The sequence below is a fragment of the Tenrec ecaudatus genome, chromosome 11, assembly GCF_050624435.1.
Source record: "Tenrec ecaudatus isolate mTenEca1 chromosome 11, mTenEca1.hap1, whole genome shotgun sequence".
In the NCBI taxonomy this organism is placed as follows: domain Eukaryota; kingdom Metazoa; phylum Chordata; class Mammalia; order Afrosoricida; family Tenrecidae; genus Tenrec; species Tenrec ecaudatus.
The window spans coordinates 32565829-32591975 of record NC_134540.1 but is presented as its reverse complement, the minus strand read 5'-3'; the positions used below and the strand labels follow the sequence as shown (position 1 = coordinate 32591975).

The 26147-nt window shown below is 36.0% G+C and overlaps 1 non-coding gene across 1 annotated transcript; it reads left to right on the top strand.

Annotated features, from left to right (window-relative positions):
- Positions 1-1563: 1563 nt before the first annotated feature.
- Positions 1564-1701, top strand: LOC142462082 (small nucleolar RNA SNORA47). The gene has a single exon (XR_012787224.1). It is a non-coding gene; the product is annotated as a small nucleolar RNA SNORA47 (small nucleolar RNA).
- The last annotated feature ends 24446 nt before the right edge of the window (positions 1702-26147 follow it).

Here is a 26147-nt window from a genome sequence, read left to right as displayed (position 1 = left end):
GTCCTCCCTTCGAAGCAACATCTTGGCTGCACATTCCTGAAGAGTTGTTTCTTCTTTTGAAGAAATAGGGTACTTTCAATATTGTTCACTGACCCAATAATTTAAATACAGCTGTTTTTTTTTGTTTTGTTTTGTTTTTCTCGTGTGTTTCCTTCTTCATTGTCCAGCATTCACATGCATGAACAGGGATCGGTAGGACCCTGGGCTGGGGTAGATGCATTTTATTACTCAAAGTGCTATCTTTGCCTTAACAACTTAAAGCCATCTTCAGCACCCAATTTGCCTAATGCAATAGGCCATTAGTTTTCTCAGCTGCTGCTTCAGTGACCATAGACTGGATCCAAATAAACCAAAACCTCGACCACTTCCATCTTTTCTCTTTCTCATACTTTTGTGTATTGGTCCAGTTGTGAGCATTGTTGTTTACTCTTCACTGAGTTGCCATCTACACTGAAGACTGTATTGTTTGAGCTTCATCGTCAGGTCTTCCTCAATGTCAACCTGCAAGGTGGTGTCATCTTCATATTGCAAGTTATTAATGAGACTCCCTTCTATCTTGATGCTGCATTCTTCATATACCCCAGCTTCTTGGATTATTCTTTGAGATATACCAAATGAATAAGTATGGTGAAAAGATACAACACTGAAGCACATTTTTCCCTGATTGTAATCTATGCAGCATCTCCTTGTTAAGTTCAAATGACCGTCTCCTGCTCTGTGAAGTGTTCTGGAAATTCCACTCTTTTTATTGACATCCATAGTTTGTTATGGTTAATACAATCTTGGCATAATCAATATCAGAAGTATTTTTTCTGGTATTGGTTGCTTTCAAACAAGGTACATCTGTCATCAACAAGCATATCTTTGTGAGTACTCTTTTCAGTCCAGCTTGAATTTCTGGCGGGTCCACGTTCATGTACTGTTGCAGCCAATTATGAAGGATTTTCAGTAAGTCTGGATGCACAATAGTTCACATTTCTCCATCCTGCGTGGCACCTTCTAGGGAACAGCAACATATAAGGTCTAGTCCAATTGATTGATTGGGTAGCTGTCTGAAAATGTCTTGGCATTTTTAGTGAGTGCTTCCAGCAACACCATTCTTTTAAAACATTTCTGTTGATATTCCATCAATTCCCCGGAAACTTATTTGTTACTAATGCCTTTATTTAAACCTAAACTTCATAAATATAATCAGCTTGTGATCCTACATTGCCACACTAAGTGGTTGAAAATTGACCAAGATTTTAGGTTTTTGTGACCCTGTGTATTCCTTTGCCTCCTTTTGATGCTTCCAGCATCATGTTTTTGTTTGTTTGTTTACACTTGCTCAGTATTTCAACTCAAGTATTGAATTTTCTTTCAATTCTTTTAGCTTGAGTTATTATGTTCTTCCCTTTAGGTTTTTGATTTGAAGTTTATGCATCATTTCATAATAATATTTTATTTTGTATTCTTTAGCTGCCTTTAGAAATCTATGTACAGGTTTTTATGTCATCATTTATTTTAACTACTGTACATCCAAGAGCAAGCTTCAGAATACTCCACTGATAAGAATGCTTTGAATGGAGGACTGAGAAGGTGAGGCAGCTCTGTACTGTGCTGCCGTCCCCTGGTTAAGGCCTCCGAAAGTGATGGGTCACCAAGGCAGAGGATGCCCCTCGGCCACCTTCAGAGAGGCAGTGCCCGGCTGGCCGACATTGTGAGAAAAAAAAAAAAAAAAAGAATGCTTTGAGAGACTTCCCTGTAAGCCCTCTCTTACGTGATATATGGGAAAAAGAACCAACCTTATTTAATGGGACTTGAGTGGAACCAGTTTATAGTGAATAGCTAATATGTCTTTCAACCAAACAAACAATTAGAAAGAATTTGAATATGATGGGAGGTTGTAAATAGAATTGTTTATTTTTTAATTATATTGATACTCTAAAATATACTGTTAGTTTGGGGTAGCTAGGTAAACAGAACAATTTTCATTTTTCTTATAAAAAGCCGGAGCATTTGAGGAATAAAAAATACTAAAAAATACGGAAGGCCAAATAGATAGTAGAATAGATTTAATACACACCATTGGCACTGGCTAACCTCAAATTCCCAAAGATGTTCAGTTAAATTTATGAGGTAATTTGATCGAACAGACTCCCTTACCTTTAGGTAGGGACATTATAACACGGTGTTTTTAAACAGACTCTCAATAGAAACAATTTCTTTGTTATTTCAAATGTTCTCAACACGAGTTGAGCTAGTTTTAGTAACTGATTTCACACTTCCAATACTTTTATACTTCTTCTTATGCATGAACATAGCAAGATATTATCTTGAAACACTTTTCTCCAAAGGCCTTTCTATGTGATGATTTTTCTATTTATTCAGATGCATGCATATGGTCTTTAGATAAAATAAATCTCCACTTTCTTACACCAAGAATGAAAAAAATAGATTAAAGAAAGAAGGCAGGAGGGAGAGAAAAAAAATGGTTGAATGGAAAGGAGAAGGAAGGGAGGAGGGGAAACAGGCTGTCCCATGTGTTCATCTCCAAATTAGAACCTTGAAGTCAATGTCAAAACAATAATGGTTTAGATTACAAACTATGATATGAGTAAACTAGGTATTTTAAGTGAGGATAGTCTCTGGGGACCACCACACCAACACAACTCCCTGTCAAGTAGATGCTGACTCATAGTCACCCTACATAGGACAAGGTAGAATTGATATTTTTGAGGCTGTAAAGTGTTCAAAAGGGTGAAAGCCCCCTCTTTCTCTCCAGGAGAAGCTTGTGCTTTCAAATTGCTGACCTTGAAGTTAGCAGTCTAAAGCACAACAACAGTGCCCCCAGCTCCCCTATACTAATGAGGCTTAGGAGAGGGCACTATCACGCACTTCACACCGGGAGGAGAAAGGAGAAGGAAGCACAAGGAAGCTTTTGGGGTGAAGATGTCTTGGGGGTTAGGGAGAAATGGTCACATCTGAAAGACAATGAAATGATTAATGTGTAGTCAGGATAGAAAGACTATCGAGCTTATCTAAGTGTACTGACATAATTCAAAGACACATAAGTTATCTGTGGTCACACTTGACCTGTGAGTTTGTCTCTTTTTCCCCTATTGTTCTTTGGATGGAACTGTCACCTATATGTACATAGTTAAGAAGTATCCAGTGACATGGAATCATGCCACAATATATTCTAACAACACAAATTTATAGGGATATAGTCCTTTCATCTGGTCTGAAATGCTCATAAATCGGATGTCCATTAATTTGTAATATCAGACTCAATAAGTTACATGAATCACAGCTTACTCTCAAATGTAACCTAATTTAGACAATAAAATAAATTAGCCTACGCATAAGTACAGCATCCTCAGTCATTCTGTTTTAATGCAAAAACAATTTTAGGTATAAAATGTCCAAACAGTAAGGAGTTGTGGTGATACGGAAGCAGCTATGCTAGACAGGACTCGAAGGTGGTAAAGGCTCCCTTCCATCCAAGGGCTCTGCCCTCTTCTTCCTCTTGAATAAATTAACAACACGAATACCACAATTTGCATCATCAATATGGCATTTTAGTTTTGTATTATGTCACAATGATTATTATTGACCACAGGCTATTTCATACATCTGAGTATTGGTATGATAAAATACCAAGAAATGACATTGTCAAAAGAAGTGTATAAGAAGAATATACTTACATTTTTATTGATATAGTATCTATAGAGTTTGCACAGATTCACACTTCCCACTCATTTCCCATTCTTTGTTCACATTATACTTAATCTAATATTTTGATTTGGGAAATAGGATAGATTGAAAAAACATTTTTTTTCATTTTAGTATCCGCTTGCTTTATGAAGAGAAAAGCTGAGCATCTTGTTACATATCTCCCGTGCAGCTGATCAAGTCCCTGTCATGTTTCAGATCATTATCTTACTCCTGCTTTTTTCTAAGCGTTAGGACATTTCCTTATGGATTTTTCAATCACTCTTTATAAAGTTATTTATTATTATGTTTTTTCGTTACCTTGTTTACTTTCTTAGTATTCAGGACTCCTGAGCTTATATTGATAATTAAATAGAATCTATCTACTGAGACATTACTTAACATACATATTTTAAAAATATATTGCCATTTTATCTAACATCATCTTTATGTTATATATTTGCAATTGACATTGGAATATATTTAAGTTTAAATACAATGTCCATCTGTTGTGTATAAAATTCAAAGCTTCATTATTTTTCCCACCAGCATTACTCAGAAATCTGAAAAGCATTTCTTGAGATGAGTCATTTCCTTGATGACTCTTCTTTTTCTTTTTTTTTAATAAAATTATATTGTGTTTTCAGTGGAAGTTTACAGAGCAGATTAGATTTTCATTTAACATTTTTTATTCAACTTTGTCAGTCACATTGGTAATGGCTCTTCTTATTTAAGTTTTTGGGATATAGCCTTTTTGATTGTTTTGTTTTGTTTTTCTGTTCAGCTAAATATTCCACATTCTTACCCAGTAGTTTGAATGCCGTGTGAGGAAAGCTAGAGCTCTGGTTCTTACATGGCAGCTCCTTCGACTTTCTTCAGCTCCAAGAAAAGGAAAGAATCTCCATGGCCATCAGTGTTATCTCTTCAAACTGTGTATGAAATCAGCTATCTTCACACTTTTATCATTGTGAGAATGAAGTTCAGAACCATATTTATGCACTGATTTTCATTTGTCAATTCATAAGCTCATTATTAAATTCTTCTGTCTCACTGTTTATAATATCCACTTGTGTCTATTGGGACAAGCAGCCGAATCATCCCCTGAGAACTAGTCAGAAATAAAAATATAATGGCCCCAATCCAAATGGATGCAACTAGAGTTTGAGACTGTTCTATATCATTAAGCTGAATTAATAGGCAAATGAAAGAGGAGACACTTGGTTAGAAGCAATATCATATATAACTGCAGAAGAAAAAGCATCGTTACAAAAGTACCCAAAACCTACCCTCATGAGTTTGCTTAGAGCTATTGTGTTTACCTCGAGGTTACAACAAAGACAGATTTTTTTCCCCCAGAATAATGGAGAGAATGGATTGCAGAGCCACTGCAAGATGAGCGAGGTTTACCATTCAAGCAGTGCTGATAACCAGCTATTAATGAGCTGCTGTGTTCATTGCCTGAGCGTGGAACCAAGTTACTTATTTTCAATCTTATCCATATGTCTAAATTTGCTCCTATATTATATCTTTTTCTTTGCTAAACCTATTTGGTCCTATGCTGTGTCATTACCATTTTAGGAAATTACATATAATTGTGTAACTTCAAACATTTGTATAGTTTAAATAGTAATAAAACTGAAATAGTAACACACTAATTTTATTATATAAACAATACAGCCACTTAAAACTATATAAAATATATCATTTTATCTCCTATCTTATTGCTGTGATACAGTGACCTTTAAATTGAAACTTGAGTTATAATAATATAATATAATATAGATGGTGATGTCAGTGATATAATTCTCAAAATATTTAATGTCAAGTCTCCCCCTAAAGGAGTAGATTCTATATTGGGAAATGAATATAAGGACAGAAGTAGAGGTCAAAGAATGAGTATACTTCCTCAGTAATTCTTATAAACTCACATAATCACTTAGGTTATAGTTAATAGGCAGGAATAGATGAAACTCTGGAAATGTATATTTTACTGAAGGAATCCTTAGATCCTTAGACTGATGGCATCGTAAACCTACATTTGTACTAATGAAAAGTAATATATATATATATATATAGTTCTTCAAGGAGCCCCAGCTAATGTTATGCTAATATCTCTTGAATTTGAAACACACACGTGCATGTGCACACACACACACACACACATTCTAAGACTAGGAAGCATTGCTGGAGGTGTAGACTTCATGAGCTGTGCTGCTCCCACAAGTCTTACGTTTGAAACCTGCCTTGCTCTGTGGAGGAAAGTAAACGGTTTAGTTTTCTCTCTAAAGAGTTTCAGCATCAGAAACTCTAAGGGTAGTTTTACTCTGTCCTGTAGTGTCACTGTGAATCATCATCTACTGAGTGGCAGTGCGTTTGGTTTTAGTTTTCTGAGACTATGATGTCATACTGATGTTGTTGTGTGTCATAGTAACCCTGGTTGACAGAGTATAACGGGTTTTCTAAACTCTAACTTAACAGAAGCAAATTGTTTCTCTCCAGGAACCATGTCAAAAGTTCCATCTATCCAACTTTTGGTTAGCAGCCAAAGCTTGAATGTGATGTCACCAAAACTCCTTTATATATGTGTTACGTTACTTATATAAAAAATTTTGGAAATCAAATAAAAAGTAATTTTTTGTTTAACAAGGAAAATAATGGAAAGTCTAATTATATATATCCAAAGAACAAACCAGATGGTTTTGGAAGAAGCATATACAGAATGCTCCTTGCAAGCAGGGATGTTAAGATTTTTCTCTCAAATATTTTGGACATGTTATCAGGAGACATCAGTCTCTGGAAAATTATATTATGCTTGGTAAGGTAGATGTTCAAGGAAAAAGAACAGTCTTGCTAAAGTGCATTAACACTATGGTTTTAATAATGGGCTCACAGAAACACCACAGGACAGGAACTAAAATTTAACTGAGCTAAATTCTAGGGCGCATCCTGATTGCATTTCTTCTAAGACTTATTTGCTCATTCTTCTGGCAGTCAATGGTACTTAAGTACTTCAAAAAAAACGCTGTTTCTAAATTGCAAGATAATGTAAAATTTTTAAGGAAACATATCTGTCTTGCTTCTTTTAATTTTTCCTTTATGTACCTCAAAGTATTTTCTCCATTCCAAGATAGATTATTCACTCAAGTGCACACTTAACCAGCCTCAGTCTCTATCATCTTGGTACCCTTCAATTACTTAGGAGATGCCATCAGGAAAAAAAACAATAGCCAGAAAAGAACATCGTATTTAGTAAAGTAAAACAGTGAGCAGAAACAAGTGAAGCAATGAAATATACAGATATAATACCTTCAAAGTGAACTTAGGGTACCAGTGTTCATGAAGACAGTTCCCATGCAGGCAATAGTCTCTGCTGTTAATGCTTAGGCTGCTTTAACTTTGAGCCAAATCAATGATATTTACATTAGAAACATACTGAGGCCAAGCTAACATGAAAATATGAGTTAATGTATAAGGTCAACAACTACATCAAATTATTGTGGGGATTGAGCCAAGAGGTAGTTTAACTCAAAACTCCTTTCCATGGAGTTAATGCTGACTCATAGCCAACCCTTGTAGGTGTCTGAAACAGTCACTGTTTGGGGGAGCAGAAAGCCCAGTGGGTTTGAACTGCTGGTGCTTTTGAACTGCTAACCATGAGGATTTCAGCCTAATGTGTAATGAGTACTCCACCAGGGAGCCAAGTGGTACATATTATCAAGAAAGACAATATGAAGTAGAACTGACACAAACTTGCAGCATTTGATTTTGCGAATTCATAGCTAGGAATAATTAAGGTAAGAATTAGAGTCATGACTGATTCAGAGAAATAGAAGCTAAGTCAAGAATAATTTTCTGGAAGATATTAAAAAGTCTTAAGAGAGAAAAACAAAATAGGTAACTGCGGTAGTTACATAAACTGGTGTCCGTTTTGGACTTGAGAGGATTAAGAATGAAGGCGTGGAATGTACTCAATCAGGTCATAGCAAACAAGGCCTCTGTGTGGGCCTGACTTTCTCCTGAGGATTCTGGGAATTCCTGGATTTCTTCCTTTGAAGTGAGAGACAATATCTCTCTCTGCTCACTCCCTTGGAGACTCTCTACTGACAAGACTCAAGACTCACTCCCTGAAAGACACTCTACTGACAAGACATATGGTATTAAGCTGAGAGACCCCATGCCCTGGAAACTGGAGGAGCTACGTGGAGCGCCTGTCAACACTGAGATGCTTCTGCCACCACTGGATCCACAAGACTTTGCACCCACTGGCTGTGATCTTCCTATATTTGGCATAATTTTATGTGTTTTGTGAGTAGAAGAGTCTGAAGATAGATTGGTATTGGTTATATGGGCTAATATCAGATTTATGGACTTGATCTGGACTGGGCTGGGATGTTTTCTCAATATTTAGTTGTTCTTGTATATAAACCTCTTTCTTATACACATAAGAATGTCTATGAATTTTTTTCTCTAGACTACGCAGACTAAGCCAAAAATTAAAGATATTTACACAGAATAAAAGTGTAACAAGAGAACAGCCTTATAAACCAAGCTCAAGTTTTTTTGTTTTGTTTTATTTATTTATTTATTTTTATTTTAACAATTTATTAGGGCTGATACAATTCTTTTCACAGTTCATACATATACATACATCAGTTGTATAAAGCACATCTATACAGTCTTTGCCCTAATCATTTTTTTCTCTTTTCTTCTTTTACATTTTATTAGGGACTCAAACAACTCTTACCACAATCCATACATATACATACATCAATTGTATAAAGCACATCCATACATTCCCTGCCCCAATCATTCTCAAGGCATTTTCTCTCCACTTAAGCCCCTTGCATCAGGTCCTCTTTTTTTCCCCCCCTCCCTCCCCATTCCCCCCTCCCTCATATGGAATCTTGGACAAATATTAGATTTATCAATAATGCTTCTTCTGATGAGCGAGACTCACTTTAGTACCTTAAGCTAGCACCAATTTACTGTTTCTACTGGTAAACTGGAAACTATTTTAGGGGAACCCTTATGAAATTAAAGAAAAGAGAAGTAACTTCTCTGATTAAACTTAACATATACTGAACTTTACATTTGAATTGTCCTTTGAACCTCAAAAAACATTTTTATACAAATTAACATATCTGAGCTCTTAAAATATTAGTTATCCATAAAACCTATTACTTATTTTGTCATTAATCTTTAATTTTAAAACTATGATTACTTAGTTCCAAGAATAGAAAACATCTTTATATTTTACGCCATCCGATTTTGTCTTAGCATCTAATCAATATTTTTCAGATATATAACAGTAAGAGTTTAAACACACAAACACACACACACACACAGGCAACCTGGTAACATAGTTGATTATGTTTTGGGCTACAAATCACGCCTTGGAGAAGGATGAGGGGTTCTACTCCAGGCAAAGTATCAATCTTGTAAGCCTACAAGGGCACTTCTATTCTGTTCCACAAGGTCACTTTGAATCAGAGTGATCTTGATGGTGGTGCATTTGTTTATTTTGGAATTTTTTAAGTACATATATTCAAATAAACTTGTGCTCTCTCTCTCATATATATATGCAACCGTATATTATCTCTTTATCACACTGTCCTAAGGAAATATTATCTGATAACTGTATTTTTAAATTTAACATCATTGTACCTGTAAATTCACAAGACTGTGAATAATTTTATGCACCCTTTTTGAGATTGTTTTGTGATTTATTATGTAAAATATTGTTGTTCTTAGATTCTTTCAAGTCAATTCCTAATCATAGCAACCCCACACTCAACAGCATAATGCCCAATCTGGTCCTGAGCTGGTGTCTGCGGTGCTTACTATGCTGGTTTTCCTATTGGTAACAGTCGTCAGAGGTCCCTGGGGGGAGGGGCGGAGGGCCCTGCAATTTTTACGACACTAGAAAACTAAAAATTGGTGATTCAAACCTCTTGAGTAGCTCCATGGAAGAAAGACCCAACCATAGATAGTTGTTTATAGGCATAATAGACAAGAAAACTCAGTGAAGTTCTAGTCTGTAATATTGAGGGTCACCATGAATTGCAATTAAGTTGACAGCAGAAAGTTTGGTTTGATGTTTGCCAGGTGTCAACGTTTTCATTCACTGTTAGATTCTCTTAATGTTTTGTTGTTAATATCGTTTTGGCCAAGTCAGTCCGAACTCATTTTCACAGTGACAGGTGACATAGTAGATATCTCCAACCACGCAAACATAGCTACACCTTTAATCTAGAGAGAACATGCATTATTGTTGCTTATGCTCTCTCTATATAAGTTTTTCCTTCCCTTATGCTCTCCCTTCAAACTCCAAAACCAAACTCACCTCCATGGAGTCCATGCTGGGGCAGCAAGCCTCTTCTTTCCCCAGAGGAGCAGCTGGTAGTTTCAGACTGCCAGGGCTCCATTGATGTCAAGTGGAGACAGCAAAGGTCTAGTCACTGGTTTGTCTGCCACCCAAACAGCGACAGACACACTGCCCAAGGTGCCAGGACAAAACAAACACGAACAAAAACTTCAGAGGGAATAACATGTTTGTCACACAAGTAGATCAGGTATTACCGCTAAACATTAGGAGCTGGGTGGGAGAAAAATTCTGAATGAAATTCAAAGGTAATAATTATAGTCAGTTCAGTGGTGATTAGGTTCAAGTGCCAGAAACTAAAACTTGATGAAGCGCCGCTGCCAGTGTAAGGAACTGTTTACGCTCCATACATGAAGGATTGAGAGGCTTTTACCTGATATCTTCCGAACGAGATTTGTTTCAACAATGGTTAAAGTAGCATCAGAGGAAAAATTCTTTGTAATGGAAAGAGCACTGAGGCCACAGTGAGCATTGTTGGGGAATTTGCCGGTTCCATTTAGGAATGTGAGTGGTCTGGACTGGCAGATGGAAAAATAATGCTGTGAGTTTAGAAGACTTGTGAGCTTTATTGATCATTGTTTATATGTGTGTGTAGAGAGAGATTAATTTTGAGAGCACTTCCTCATTATGTCTTACTTTCTTGTTCAACATATCTAAATTGCATTTAAGATATAATAAAGCAGAAGTTATATGTAGTGAAGCTCATGCAGCTCTTAAAATATAGACAGCAAAGACAATGACCATAAGAACATACAATACTATCTTCTTTTGAGAACTTGAAAGCTCTTGAGAAATTTCACTTCAAAATTTGGAAAATCTTAAATGAATTCCTATAAATATTTAGAAGACCAATTTGTATGTTCCAATCCATTCCTTGCCGCCTTCCTGCTGCTGATTGCATGGACACCTGTTCCACTCGGGCTGATGCCGCATGTACATCAGATTATCATAGCGGATTGCAAACATGTTCAAAGGCAGGCCAGCGTGAAGATGTGTTCATGGTGCAAATTGCTTTTTAATATTTTTAGACAGATAAACCTCCCCTTAGCCGTCCTCCGCACACAACTTCATATTAACCCAATGATCTGACTATAACAAATTGCCAACTGCTTTTTGCTGCCAAACTGTTCGACAGTTAAGCTGTTGCTTTGTGCTGGGCCCTTTGCATTCAGCTCCAAGGCACAGTGAAAAGTGATACGCAGGGATTTGAATGGATGTAATCATGTACACAGCAATACAAATACCATCAATTTATTTCCTGTGTATTGTACTATGTATTTACTAGAATTACAGCTTTATTAAAGAAACATAATATGGAGAGATTTATTTTATGGTTGCTTACAATTTTAAAATAATATTCATTAGTATATCACAATAATTCACAATAATGAACATTGAGTAGCATTTTTCCTGTTCAAAGCATGTTTTATAAGTCTTAATATTACTGTTAGATGAAGAGCTTATAATTAAATAGGAATAATGTTTGTCTTCTATGTACCTCAGGCTTAATTTTTAACTTTGATTTACACTAAAAATATAATATTAAGATGCTTGGAGGAAAATTTAAAGCCACAAACACAATATTATAATTGTTTAATAAAATTTTACAGAGACAAGTACTTGAGTGTTTTTGTCTATTAACCTTTGTTTTATGGATATTTAAATTCTTATTCTTTATTCTAAAATTACTGTAGCAGTTTAATTATATGATTTCATTCTATATTATGTTAGCACCCTTTAGTTTTTAACTATGGAGTAGTTCACACTAAGCAAAATGTTAAATTCCAATTAAGTTAACTTCTATTACTTTAACTTACACTATTATAGTACTGCTGGAAAATATAGACATTTATCAATTTATCACAGTATTAAAAAATACATATATTTATATATATCCAGATGGTCCATTCACATTACATAAGATATCTTGACTTTGTGAAGCGACTCTTAGAAACTATATATTCTCATGGCCTGCACAGTTTTGCCATAATCATTAAACTTATTTTTAAAAGCATGCACACACACACACACACACACATATATAGTGTTTTGTAAAAGGCATGTATATGTGTGATTTTTTTCAAACAATGGTGACAAAATTTAACTAGGTGACTGACCTTTATTGACTTGGGTCATTTCCACTAATTTTTGCTTCTGAAGATACAGTAGCAGCTTTTAAGGAATTTGTATTGTGTTCTACCTCATAATAACCATATAGGACAAAGTAGAACAGGCTCCATAATTTCTTTGTTGTTGTTTGCTCATTTTATACTCTATCCTCCCAACATCCCAGCCTGGCCATAGACCATCATTAAACAAGCCTATCTATGTCCATTTTTGGTAGAATTATATAAATTTCTGATATGAAAAGTGATATATTTATTTTGGTTGCAGGGCAACGTATTCATTAAATTCTCTTCTGTAGGTCGTCAACAGTTCTCCTGTACATATTGCTGACACATAGACTCTGAGACGTTTAACAAACTCGTCACATAATAAATCTGAATTCAGTTTTGCTCCATCTTATTGCAAATGGTCATCTGTTGAAATACTTATTTTTTAATAGATCTGAGCTTTAGAATATTATAGACACTGAGTTTTGTATAAAGTAATGGATAGTAAGTTAGTTCCTTTGTTTTGACTAATAATTCTAAACTTCATTGGAGAATAAGAGACATGTAGGGGCAAGAGAAACCATAATTAGTCACTTGCACAGAAGAGTATTATTTCCAAAATGTGAAGTTTGGGAATTCTCCGTGCCTAACCCGACACTTGCTGTAGCTGTGTCATCCAGGCTGCTCTGCCCCTAGTGGCCGATCTCCACCAGAAGAAAGCACCCTCTGGTTCTCTGGCGTCCTCACAATTGTCCTATTTGAGCCCAGGGTTGCCCCCACTGTGTGGATCTACCTTGTTCAGGGCCGTCGTCCTTTTCGCTGTCTGCTTTACACAGCACGATGCCCTTTCCACAGTAGACGCGATTTCTGGACTACGTGAAGCAGCTCTTTAGAAGCTACACACTCTCCTAGCCTGCACAGTTTAGCACCATCCTTAAGCGTATTTGTAAAAGGCATAGAGATTCTTTATGGAAGCAATCAATCTCGACTGAAGCCCACTGTCTCTATTTGTCCTCTGCCGGGGGTTAGTGGGTCCAAAGTGCAGACTTTTTGATTAGCAGCCCCATGCTCAACCCAGGGTAACAGTTACCTGTCTCTGTGATTCAGAATCAACTCATCAGGCGTGGGTTTCATTTTTGTTTCATATCGTGCTATTTATGTTGCTTATAAAAACAAAAACAAAACTCACTATCATAGAGCAAGTGCTGACGGGTTTGGGGAGTAGAAAGCCCAATCTTTTCCCTGAGGAATTGCTGGTGGTTTCAAACTGCTGACTCTACGGACAGCAGCTCAAAGGGCTACCACTAAAGGACCAGGGCTGCTTTTATCTTTTTTTTTTAAAATAACTTTTTAGTTAAGGTTAAACTTGTTTAGCTAATAAACCAGCGCACATACACACAAAGAAAACATTCGTGGAAAAAATTCACAGACAAACTAACTATCATTTCATTCTTGGTCCTGAAATGTTTGATGTATGTAGATAAATGCAAAGCAGAGATTGCCTTTGATTAATATTTGGGAGATTCTTTTTAACTTTGCCAGACACAAAAATAGCCTTTCAAAGTGCATCAAGTAACACATAACATTTAAAACTGTATTAGTATATACTATTCACAATCAGAGTTCAAATCTATGGTGGCTGGATGTTGACATGCAACATATAGTTCTTAGGTAACAAAGTTGCCTCTACTAATTTTGGGATTCTTACTGCCACTTTAGTTGTCATTGAAATACAAGGTTAAATGCTAGTTAATTTTTCCTTTTTTATTTTGGTAAATGTGAAAAAAATACTCTTTAGATTTCTTTTACTTAAAAAAAAAAGGATTGTTACAGCCTGCTATTTGCTATCTCATTATATGACATTTTACATTTATGCCAATAGTAATGCTGATGTCCAGCTGTTTTGTATACTAACTTTGTGCATCCAGCGGTAGGGAATGCCAGTATATAAAGTGAGACTATCATTGGTTCTTCTGGTTAAGATTCTGTGTAATTTGGCAGGGAGATGATGCTCAGTGGCACAGCCAGTATGTAATAGTGTGATTTGGCCTTTATGTATTATGTTCTACTATCTTCTGTTTTGTAATCAGATGTTCTCATCCCCATTTTGGGTATAAAGGCAATTTTCCCATCACATCTTGGTCTTTAGAATATAACTATGTCAATAGTGAGGATTGAGGGTAATAATACTGGTCATTTTCAAAAAGAAGATTTGTAAGGCAAACTTTTGAAAAGTGGGAAAATCATATATATGCATATATATGCACATATATGTATATTATATATTTATATAATTTTGTGGGAAATTCCATTACTATTCAATTAAGAAAATTCTTACAAAAATTAGTTCTTTTCGAATGGTGAAAATAATTGACAATAGATTTTAAAATATAGCTAGCTCATTTTTGAAATATATATTATATTCAGAATATATGAAAATAAATGAATAAAGACATTCAATGACAAAACATAACCTTAATAAGAATAAAAGTCAGATAATTCTTTCTTCAAATGCCTTATTTTGTCTTTTCCTTTGAGCTAACTTTCTGGCACTGTTTTCAGGAAGAAAGTTTTAAAAATGAATTCTTTCATTTGACATAACCTGCCACCATGCTACCACTGCTGGCTTTCTCTTTGTGGTTTAAAGATCCAGCATTTCTTCATTTACTCCCCAATTTAATCTCTGTGACACTGACATAGCTAATAATCCTTCATTGATCAAACTCTTCTATTGACATTCTTTCCCTCAGTCAATTTCTCAAGAAATAGTCAGAAATAAACAGTGTTCCCAAAAAACTAAAGAAAATATATTGGATATTAGATTATAAAGTTATTAAATGGGAACTGTAACACATTTTTATACAGTCACATTCTTAGAAGAGTATCAAGTACTTTTCTCTAGTTCAACTTCTAGCCTAAGTTCCTAATTGCGCCCAACTCTTCACTTTTGACAGAAGCACCAGTTTCAGATATGAGTAATGTACTAGGGATGTAATGAGGTCTTAGTCAAATTCTTCAACACTGTAGTTTCATCTTTTCTGCATCTTCTAAGTGTGGAAAAGACTAGCTTATCAATGAGATGCTTTATAATTCTTACATTCTATAATGCTATGGATTTGTTTTACTTGGGTGTTGGAAAGCAGTGTTTCCTACTTTTAGCAAATTAACTTTCCCTATCAAATCACATTATTTCTCTCCTTTTTTGATATATATGTATATATATGGTATATATTTGTGTGTGAGGCTTCAAAAACTTTATGAAAAATTTCACTAAAAGTTGAAATAAAAAGAAAAACTTTGTTTCTAAGCATAAGCTCGCTCCATCAAGTTCAAGAAGCTTTCGTAAGTGATGGTCCCAGACATTAAGTCTATCTTACAAGAATTGAGAATCTCAGGAATTATACCATATAAATGCTGTCTTTTTTACATGATTAAATTAAGAAATGTGTGTACTTTTAATATTTTTCTTTTAATAGTAGGAACTAAGAGGAGAAAAGTTAGAAGAGGCCAAACCATAATTTTTCATCAAAATTGCCCTTGTTTGGTGAGAGGAATGAGCAGCCTTGTCATGGTGGAGAAGGACTTTTTGGGGAAAGCTTTCAAGTTTTGGTTGGTTTTGTTCTTCTCAAATGTTTCCTAACCTTCTCAAAATATTCTCATAATAGGAAGATGCTATAGTTATTTAGGGAACCCTGGTGGCACAGTTGTAACACATTAGACTGATAACCACCAGGCCAACAGTTTGAAACCACCAGCTACTCCAAGTGAGAAGGGTGATGTTTTTCACTCCATAAAGAATTACAGTCTCTGAAACCCACCGGGCAGTTCTGCCCTGTGCTGTAGGGTTGCTATGCCTCCTAATTGACTTGATGGCACTGAGTTTGATTTGCTGTTGTCATTTTTAATTGTTGTTTAGTGCCCTGAACATCAAAAAAACAAATAGATCTGACTTTAGCCCTGGACTTAACTGCTTTTGTTTTAACTGAACCCTTTCAACCTCGTGACATCCATTGCTTTTGGGTTTGCCTTAAGAATTATGTTTGTAAAGATATTTTTAAAAATTGTTTATTGCAGTTCTTCCTCGGACTGCGTTAGCATTATGATCCTACTTGTTGAAAATGTCCATTGAAATCTCTCCTCTTGTCTGTAGCTGAACTGAGTTCAACAGCTCAACTTTAATATTTCAGGCAGAAATATGGGAACTGGACAAAATGAGATTTCTATGGTATTGAATATTGTTTCTGCTACTAATGTGGGTCCATTTTAGTTAGGGCATTAAAAAAAAAACCCAAGCTAACAGTTTCTTAGCCAATCAATGTCCCAAAGCGGTGGCTTTTGTCTCCATTGTGGTCTCATTCCATCTGAAAGGACTTAAGCATCTGTAAACTGCTGGGATTTGGGGGGACATTTTGCCATAATCAATTTGCAAAACATAGGTGATTCATCATTCATCATTCACCCAGTTTTCTTAGATTTTTTTTCTGTTTCAAATTCCAATTTCCAAAGAATTCACATTGCTTTGTTAGGGGCTATTTACAATATATGTGTCATCCTTAATATGTCACATTAGATCCTATTCAGTAATGTTATAGAATGATAACATGAGGTAATATGGGTGCAAAGAAAACAAAAAATGTGTATAATATAAAAAATCATATTCATTTTCCATTAACATTTTGAAGATTCTTCACATGTGTTTGCAAGTGACAAATACACACACACTGGGATTTCTCAAAAAAGGAAATTCAGTTCTATTTTGCATGTATTTATACATATGTGTATATACACGAGTGTAAATGTATGTGTATGTGTGTGTTTCAATATATATATTCATCCCACCAACTCCGCAGTAAGTAGTGAAAAGATCTTCAATGGCTCTCATTGTTTGCATGGGCTAATACTCAAAGAGTTGGCAATCCAGTCCTAAAGTTCCCACCTCTAACTCTGGAGCAGTAGTTATCTCTGCATCCTGGCAGCCCCATCAGTTGGAATCACTTGGATAGCAACTAACAGGAACACTAATCTAAGGTTCACAGTCTATAACGCTCAATGATTTTATGAAAAAAAATCCTAGCAGTCTTCTATTAAAATTGCTGCTGATGATAGAGGAAAGATCTAGGAGTCAAAGGGCATTTAAAGAGGTCTAGACAAAGACATGTACACATGCAAATATATATATATATATATATATATATATATAGATCTATGTGCCTATATTTATAGGTTTAGTATAAAGGTGGCAGAAGGACCTTGGGCCTCTACTCAAGTACTCCCTCAATGCATGAATACTTTCTTCTACTAAATTGGGATTCTGTGATGTTCACCCTCCTGACACAACCGCTGACGACAAAGCAGGTGAACAAGCAAATTTGGTGAAGAAAGCTGAAGGTGCCCGGGTATCAAAAGAGATAGCGTCTGGGGCCTTAAAGGATTGAAGGTAAACAAGTGGCCATCTAGCTCAGAAGCAACAAAGCCCACATGGAAGAACACACCAGGCTGTGTGATCACGTGGTTCTGAAGGGATCAGTAATCAGGCATCAAAGAACAAAAAAACATATAATTGAGTGCACACCTCCATGATTCGATCGCTGAGGACACATGGGTGCATAAGCAAATGTGGTGAAGGAAACTGATGGTGCCCAGCTATCAAAAGAGATAGCGTCTGGGGTCTTAAAGGCTTGAAGGTAAACAAGCGGCCATCTAGCTCAGAAGCAACACAGCCAACATAGAAGAAGCACATCATCCTGTGTGATCACGAGGTATTGAAGGGATCAGGTATAAGGCATCATCAGAAAAAAAGAGAAAATCTTACCATAGTTAATGAAGGGACAAGTGCAGATTGGAGACCCAAGGCCTATTTATCGGCCACTGGAACTCCCCTTGCAGAGGGGTCCAGGGGAGGAGATGAGTCAGTCAGGGTGAGATGTAGCACCGATGAATAATATAGTTTTCCTGTAGTTCCTAAATCCCCCTCCCCCCCACCAACTATCATGATCCGAATTCTACCTTGCAAGTCTGGATAGAGCAGAGGATGTACACTGCTGCAGATAGGAGCTGGAGGCACAGGGAATTCAGGGTGGATGATACCTTCAGGACCAGGGGTGTGAGGGGCGATACTGGACGGGTAGAGGGTGAGTAGGTCTGAAAGAGGGAACCGATTACAAGGATCTACATGTGACCTACTCCCTGAGGGACGGACAACAGAAAAAGGGTGAAGGGAGACGTCGGACAGGGCAAGATATGACAAAATAATAGTTTATAAATTTTCAAGGGCCCGTGAGGGAAGGGGGAGCAGGGAGGGAGGGGGAAAAAAGTAACTGAGGCAAATGGCTTAAGTGGAGAGCAAATGTATTGAAAATGATGAGGGCAAAGAATGTACAGATGTGCTTTAAACAATTGATATATGTATGGATTGTGATGAGTTGTATGAGTCCCTAATAAAATGTTTTCAAAAAAGAACTTAATAACATGTCTAACATGTCCTGATAAACAATCCTGCCCTGGGCATTTCTCACAGGCATTACAATTTATGAATTTCCTTAATAAATTCTTTTTTTAAAATCTTTTTATTGGGACTCATAAGGCTCTTATCACAGTCTATACATACATCAATTGAGCAAAGCATCTTTATACATTCGTTGCACTCGTCATTCTCATAATTCACCTTCCACTTGGGTTCCTGGAATCAGCTTGGTTTCTCTTTTTTCCCCCATCCCCCTCCCACCCCGATCCCACCCCTGGTCACTTGATAGTTTATAAATAATTATTATATCTTATCTTACACTCCCCGGCATCTCCCCTTACCCGCCTCCTCATTGCCCATCTCCCAGAGAGGAGGTTACACATAGATCTCCGACATCGGTTCTCCCTTTCTACACCCCCTTCCCTCCTGGTGTCACCACTCCCACCGCTGGAGTTGAGGGGTTCATCTGTCCTAGATTCCCTGTGCCTCCAGGTCCCCACTGCACTGCTGTACATCCACTGGTATAACCAGGTCCGCAAGGCAAGGTAGAATTGGGGTCATGATGATTGGGAAGGGAGGAAGCGTTCAGGAACTAGAGGAAGGTTTTGAGTTTCATTGTTGCTATACTGAACCCTGAGTGGCCCATCTCCTCCTCACTACCCCTCTGGAAGGGGTGTCCAGCTCTCTACAAAAGGGCATTGGGTCCCCATCATGCACTCCCCCTCTTTCACGGTGATGTGATTCTCACCACCACCCCACCTTTGTTGTTGGAGACCTGGTCTCCTCTGTCCTTCACAGTCACCTATGTTGGTGTGCTGCTTCCGTGTGGGCTCAGTTGCTTCTGGGCTAGATGGCCGCTTGTTTGCTTTCAAGCCTTTAAGTCCCCAGACGCTATATCTCTCAGTAGCCGGCTGCCTATGAAACCCCATGTTCTATTTTTTCCCTGTAATGCATGGGTCAGAATAGGCTCCGTGGCAGTAGGTAGGTTTTCCTTGGGGAGCCTCTCGTTGAACAAGGGTTAAGATGGAGAGGCATCATGATGCTGAAAAGCAAAGTGATTTGCAGTTTCCTGTTGCTCGGTGTCTGAGCTAACGTGATCATACCTCAGTAAACGGAAAGGAGAGGCAATTGGTTCTGTGAATATTCTATGTGTCCATTCAAATGTTCCAAAAGAAATAATGATCAGGCCAATGGCTTTCACTTGCCATGCAATACGAGAATCTCTAAGCTAACATATCTTCAATAGTTTATGAAAATTCAGAGAGAAAGTGATGGGTTGTTATATTTCTACAAACACATGCATTTTCTTAATAGAAAAGAGATGGAAAACAAATCTTTTGCCTTATAGTTCAGTGATCGCAAGGTAGTCCCCATATATTTATTATTTTTAGAGATCTACACTTGATAGAAACATCACATCACCAGCAGAAAATATTCTCCTTCAGATAATGTCATTGTGTTTTCTGTAATGTGTCATAATATTAGTATTTCAGATATCGCCGGCCAGCTGATCTCTGTCACAACTACTCAAATTTCCTATTTATAACAAAAAAGCAGTCAATCACTTGATAAACAAATACATAATACTGAATTCTAATGAAATGTTATTTAGAAGAACAGATGACCAGCCAGATTTAAGCAATGTTCAGTAGTAGTCTACTAACTCTTCTTCAGTGCTGACTCAATATTATTTTCATGACTCAACATTATTTTCAGCATAATATACATTTTATAGTTAGGGAATCTCTATTCTAATCTATAAATTAACAAAAGGTAAAGCTATCATTAAGCTACAAACGAGATAGGCTTTTGCAAAATAATGTTATTAAGGAATATAGATATATGGAGTTGTTGATCATTATGCTTCATCGCCTTAGAAACTTTTATTGATCATGTGAGTGATACTAAATATTGGTTAACAATTCTTTAGAAGAGTAAATAGGAAAGTATTGCCTACAAACAAGTAATTTAGAATGAGAAAAATAATGTGAACCCTAAGAGGTAATTCAAAATCACATTGTATTGTTAAATATAAATGGGTGAAGGGAAGTTGAATGGGTCCTTTTCAGGGAAGATACTTTTCTCGAAGGCATTCCAATTAGAAACATTTTTAAACACTACAATGTGAATATTCGGTGTTCTTTACCATTGTGTGGAGAGGCTTAAGTAACTTTGACCATGCAGTTCTGATTAAAATTCAGCACAATGTGCTTAGCATTCTGCCCTTCTCCAAGAGAGCCATTAGACAATGAGAGGAAATGCGAGGACGCTGAGGTATCTCTTCTACACAGTTTTCATAGTGCTCCTGCCAGAGAGTGATTCCTTGGCCCCTCTGTGTTTGGCTTGCTGGCTCCTTTCTGATTCCTTTTCAGGGCATTGAATCATGCGTCAAAATGTGAGGTGTATATGAATTGAACCCAAAAAGGAGAGTTATTATTAACATTCAATGGTAAAAAATGTACTAGTTTGATTGGAAGGGGAATGGGGTATTTAGAATTTGGCTCGCGTCCATTTTATAATTTTTAACTTAATATTGTAGACATTTCCTTGGGAATAAAAAAATCCAAGTTTTTTTTTAAACAGCAGAAAATGTTCTCAGTGTTTCAGTAGAAATCATGAACTTGAGCTGTCCTTTAAAGTATAGGAGAAAATGAAAAGTGTAAATGCACACATGTAATCCTTGCTGCTTTTATTTAAGGAAAAATATCTTTAAAAGTGCAGTCAAGTTATAGTCTATATTCACTAGTAATGCTGTTTTGAAGGTTATAAAGTAGTAACAAATTTACATGATTTCTTCTTTTAATTTAACATGCAAGTAAGAAAAAAAATCACAACAGAGAAAGGAAAATGATAAAATGTTCCCAATGATCATTTTTGAGGGTAAGGTGCATCCTACTGATATTACATGTTTAATGTAGCTGTTGGCAGATGTGCATAATGAGCTATGCTGACGTCTGGGGGACTGCTAGTGTAACTATTTCCCGTGCACTCACTGAAAGTGCAGAGATCATCCTGGTCCTTGGAAAACGCATTGTAGCAGTAGTCCTTCATAGTTCACATGTGCATAGCCCACAATGGTTTTAAAATCTGTTCCATTGTATTTCCTTTCAAAGACAGTGGACATTTTACTGTTTTTAGAAAAATAAAAGGGAGGTATGGGAATAGCTGAAAATGAGGATTTTTAGAATTCAGGGCCAATGAATTGTATGAATAATGCTAATTTCAAAAACTTCTAGGATTTGTTTAAGTCTAAAACTTTATTTTAATAAACTTTTACTGTGTTCTGTAACTTACTACGTTCATTCATTGAATTTTAACCACATGTAGACACGCTACTGGTTAATTGCTTCAGGTGAATGTTATTCTTCAAATGAATGTTAACCAATTCAACCAGCTCTCCAGATTAATAAATAATATTTATTAAATAACATTTCAAACATTTTAACAATTCTGCCAAAAAGACACATGATACTTACTTAAAATTAAAACTCAACATGGAGTAATTTTGAGAAAATGACTACATATCCTTTTTAAGAAATGGAAATAAATGTGACTATAGTATAAGAATGTGATATTGCCTTTCTGAGAGAAATAAAATACCATACAGGTATCTGAAAGAGATTTACCATGTTATTAATTGACAACATTGCTACAACATTATTCCATATGAAAAATGAATAAATCCTCTCTGTCCCTCGTTAATAGTGCAGACTAATGGATTCCCCAACAATGATGAGATAGGAAATTCTATTTTAGAATATCATGCTATTATGTGGTCCTGATCCAACTGATTTTGTACCAGATTCTAAAATCATTCTGCAACATAATAACGATACAAATGATAGAGTGTCCCAGGAATGGCACCTTTGACTTTGCCAGAGTGCATTCCAAGCCAGAGTAATGCAGCACTTCATCATTAAGATAATGAACTTAGTCTGTTTTATTTAATTACAGAGAAGTCCATAACTGTTTAAGAGATATTTTCAATATCTGGCCAGCAATTATTGTAAGGTTTCTTGAAAATATTTGTACATATATTTTGCTCTTAAGGAAGACATAGGACAAAAATATTAATGAAATACAAAATAAGTTATTTAAGCTGAGAGAACCACTGGTAATAAATCACTGTCTAAATTATTGTTTTTATAACAAATAATACAATATGTATATAATTGAACAAAATGAATTTATTATAACGTTAAATATATATATTAGTGAAATCAAGGAAGACAAACTACCAAGCATCGCATGGACATAAGGGATATGCGTTGAGTTTGTTACATTTCTCTTTCACCTCATCATCCAATATCCCCACATCAATTTCCATATCTGGTTTCTTCTACCTTAGTAAAAATGAGCTCTCCCTCTCCACATGAATCTGATGCAAACATACATTTGGCTCCTATCAAGAGAGCTCTCATTTCATTTCTAAGACTAGTGTAAATTATTTTTACACAAAATTGATTAGAATGTGCCAGGCTTTGTCTGAGGAACCTAGGTGACAAGGTTGTTAATCACTCATTCATCTGCGGGCCAAAAAGCACGCTGGTTGAAGTCATCTGCAGATGAAGTAGTCTGCTTTCTAAAGTTCACAATCTGAGCACTAGAGCGGCAGTTCCACTCTATTATATGTCTACTCTAAATTGGATTAGCTAGATAGCAATGATTATTTTATATACCTAATTTTATATATGTACACTTTGGAGAAAACATGTCGACCACTTTCCACCCATGACATTCAGCGATTACTTCTTCAAGAAGCATTTGATTAGAATCAACCATATGTTTGATAATCCTAATACATTTGTAAACAAAATAAATATGTGTGCCAAATTATAGTCAAAACAATACAATATAGTAAAAGAGTGGGGCTACATGACATGTGATAAATACCCAATCAGAAAATGTAGAAATAAGTTCCTGAGTTTCTTCTAGAGTGAAATATGACATCACAAAAAATCACATCAAAGAAGAGGTATGTAGTATAAGCATGAATATCCCTGGTAGAGGAGGACAATACCTTAGGGAGAAATAAGTAAAAGCAAATGGATAGAAAACAGATAGCCTGTGAAGGGAAAGACTCAGTAGTAGTAGTAGTAGTAGTAGTAGTAGTAGTAGTAGTAGTAGTAGTAGTAGTAGTAGTAGTATAGAAAAGGGGAACAACTGGAAGTGTGAAAATGGCAGGGAGTTTAACTAGGTAGAGCTTCAAACATCAACAAAAAACAAGACCAAATTCTCTGCCATGAAGTTGATTCTTATTCTCAGCATCATGAAGGGAGAGGTGAGAATTCTTCCTTTGGGTTTCTGAGATTGCAGATCTTTACAGAAGTGGAAAGTCTCATGTTTTTCCAACAGGGCAACTGCTGAATTTGATCTCCTGATCTTGTTTTTAGCAGCCCATTGTGGAACTCTCTCCACAATAGATCATGAAAACCATTCATGTCAATCAACACATTTTCATTGGCACATAGTAGTCGTGTATTCTTTCTTGATGTACTATTATTTCCCTAAAAATATTACTTTCAAAGGTTTAGTCAAAAATTGGATGAGGATTATTTGAATCCAAGTTGAATTACAATTAAGATCCAAGATCAAAATTTGAAATCACTCATATTTTGAAGTAGTGTCTTTATTTATCTTGGCTCTATACCTGGGGAAAAATCATTTGTCATATGATAACTGTATGTGTACTCATCTGAGAACTTTTAGGATGCTTTCTAAAGCAGTGATGTTATTTTACACTCTAACCAGCGCATATAAGGATGCAGATTTCTCCATTTGATTTGTAATTGTTGCTACTTGATTATTTGACTCTTATTCATTCTGCTTTTGGATCCCCAAGGACTAATCTGTATCATTTTTTCCAGTGGAAACAGGATAGCATAGAAGCTTATTAGATATAAATTTTAAGAAAATTGAACAAAATATTGAATTCCTAAAACAAGGTTTTCCCATCTAAACTCACAAAATGGGAAAGTTTAACAACAATAAATTAATCAATATATTTATTCACATGGCAGTACAAATGATTGTACATCCTTCCTGGTACAAGAAACATATGTTATTATAATAAATATCATTCTTTGTAAAATGAAATGTTCTCTTAGTAAGCAAATATTGAGGATAACTTCCTTAATTTGATGATTTGCAAAATCTTATAGTCAATAAAATATTTAAAAGGTTAAAATTATACAACATTTTATAGCACATATAATAAGAATGTTCTACATTGCTAATATTAAGATCATACTGCAAGTGTCTTATAATTTCTGTTATAAAAGAAAAATTAAAAAGCATAAAATCTGAAAATAAATTGCATTGTGAATATATGTAGGTATACTCAAAAGAATTTGTAAATGAAATCTGGTGAAGGTGCAATTCAATGAATTATTTAATATTGTTTTTCTATTCATGGTCTTTGTTACTTCTACCAATGACCATCCTTTTTTCATTATTCTGCCTTAGAAGGTGGAAGGAGATACTACTTGATTATATGATTCAGCTGTGAGTTATTGCTAATTGGATTAATTGTGACTGCCATCCTGGCTGGGTATAAAACCTGCCATCTTAGACACAGGGAAATGAGTTTCACTACAGCAAAAGAGTAGAGCTAGAAGGGTAGCTTGCCCTTTGGACTCTGAGATCTCTATGCATAGACTGCCCTGGTTCAGGATGGCAACTTTGATATTAGAGCAGGAAAACAGAACTAGAAGCCAGAGCATGAAAAAGAGCCTTAGACTTCCCAGCCTACAGAGAAGTAGAGCTGAGTGGTCTGGTGCAGAATGCTGGCTTGTCTGGACTCTGGGTTTTGCTGACCCATGGAGCTGACACTAAGTGCCTTCTAGTTGATGTTTACAGCCAAATGGTATGCCCTCTGAGCTTTCATTGGCAAATCTAAAAAAATTGTAATGTTGCACAAAGAGGGCAGGTGATTGAGAGTCAGAGAGGCCTGCCCGGGGCATGACAGAAAACAAAATGTTCTTATTGAAGAACAATGGTGTTCTGAACATTTCTTATCTGAATTATAACCCATTAGTTTTCTTTAAAAAAATTGTGATCATGAGTATAGTCGGTGAGTTCTGCGTGCCTATTGAAATGAATTATAAAATTCAGTCACAGAAATAGAGTGCCAGGGCAGGGATAGATGGTGTCAGAATGGAGTTAAGGACAAATGACATAGGCATGCCTGACTTCTGCATTGTAGTAATCAGCCTTGGGAGCCAAAAGAGGTCAGATGTAGCACCCACATCATTTGTTCAGAAGATATCAGGTGTGCTTATCTGATGCTATATAGAAATGCTTCCCCAAATGTATGATACCTCCCTCTGCTATGAACTGGAATGGTCCAGAGATGCTCAAAAGCAGATACCTACATTTTATCCTGAATTATGGGCTAAAATAAATAAGATTTTAATTGATAGAAGGCAATGAGAAATTTTTCTTCCTTTTTATCTGAATTGGGGGTGGTAGGACAAATAAATTTAAGAATCTAAGC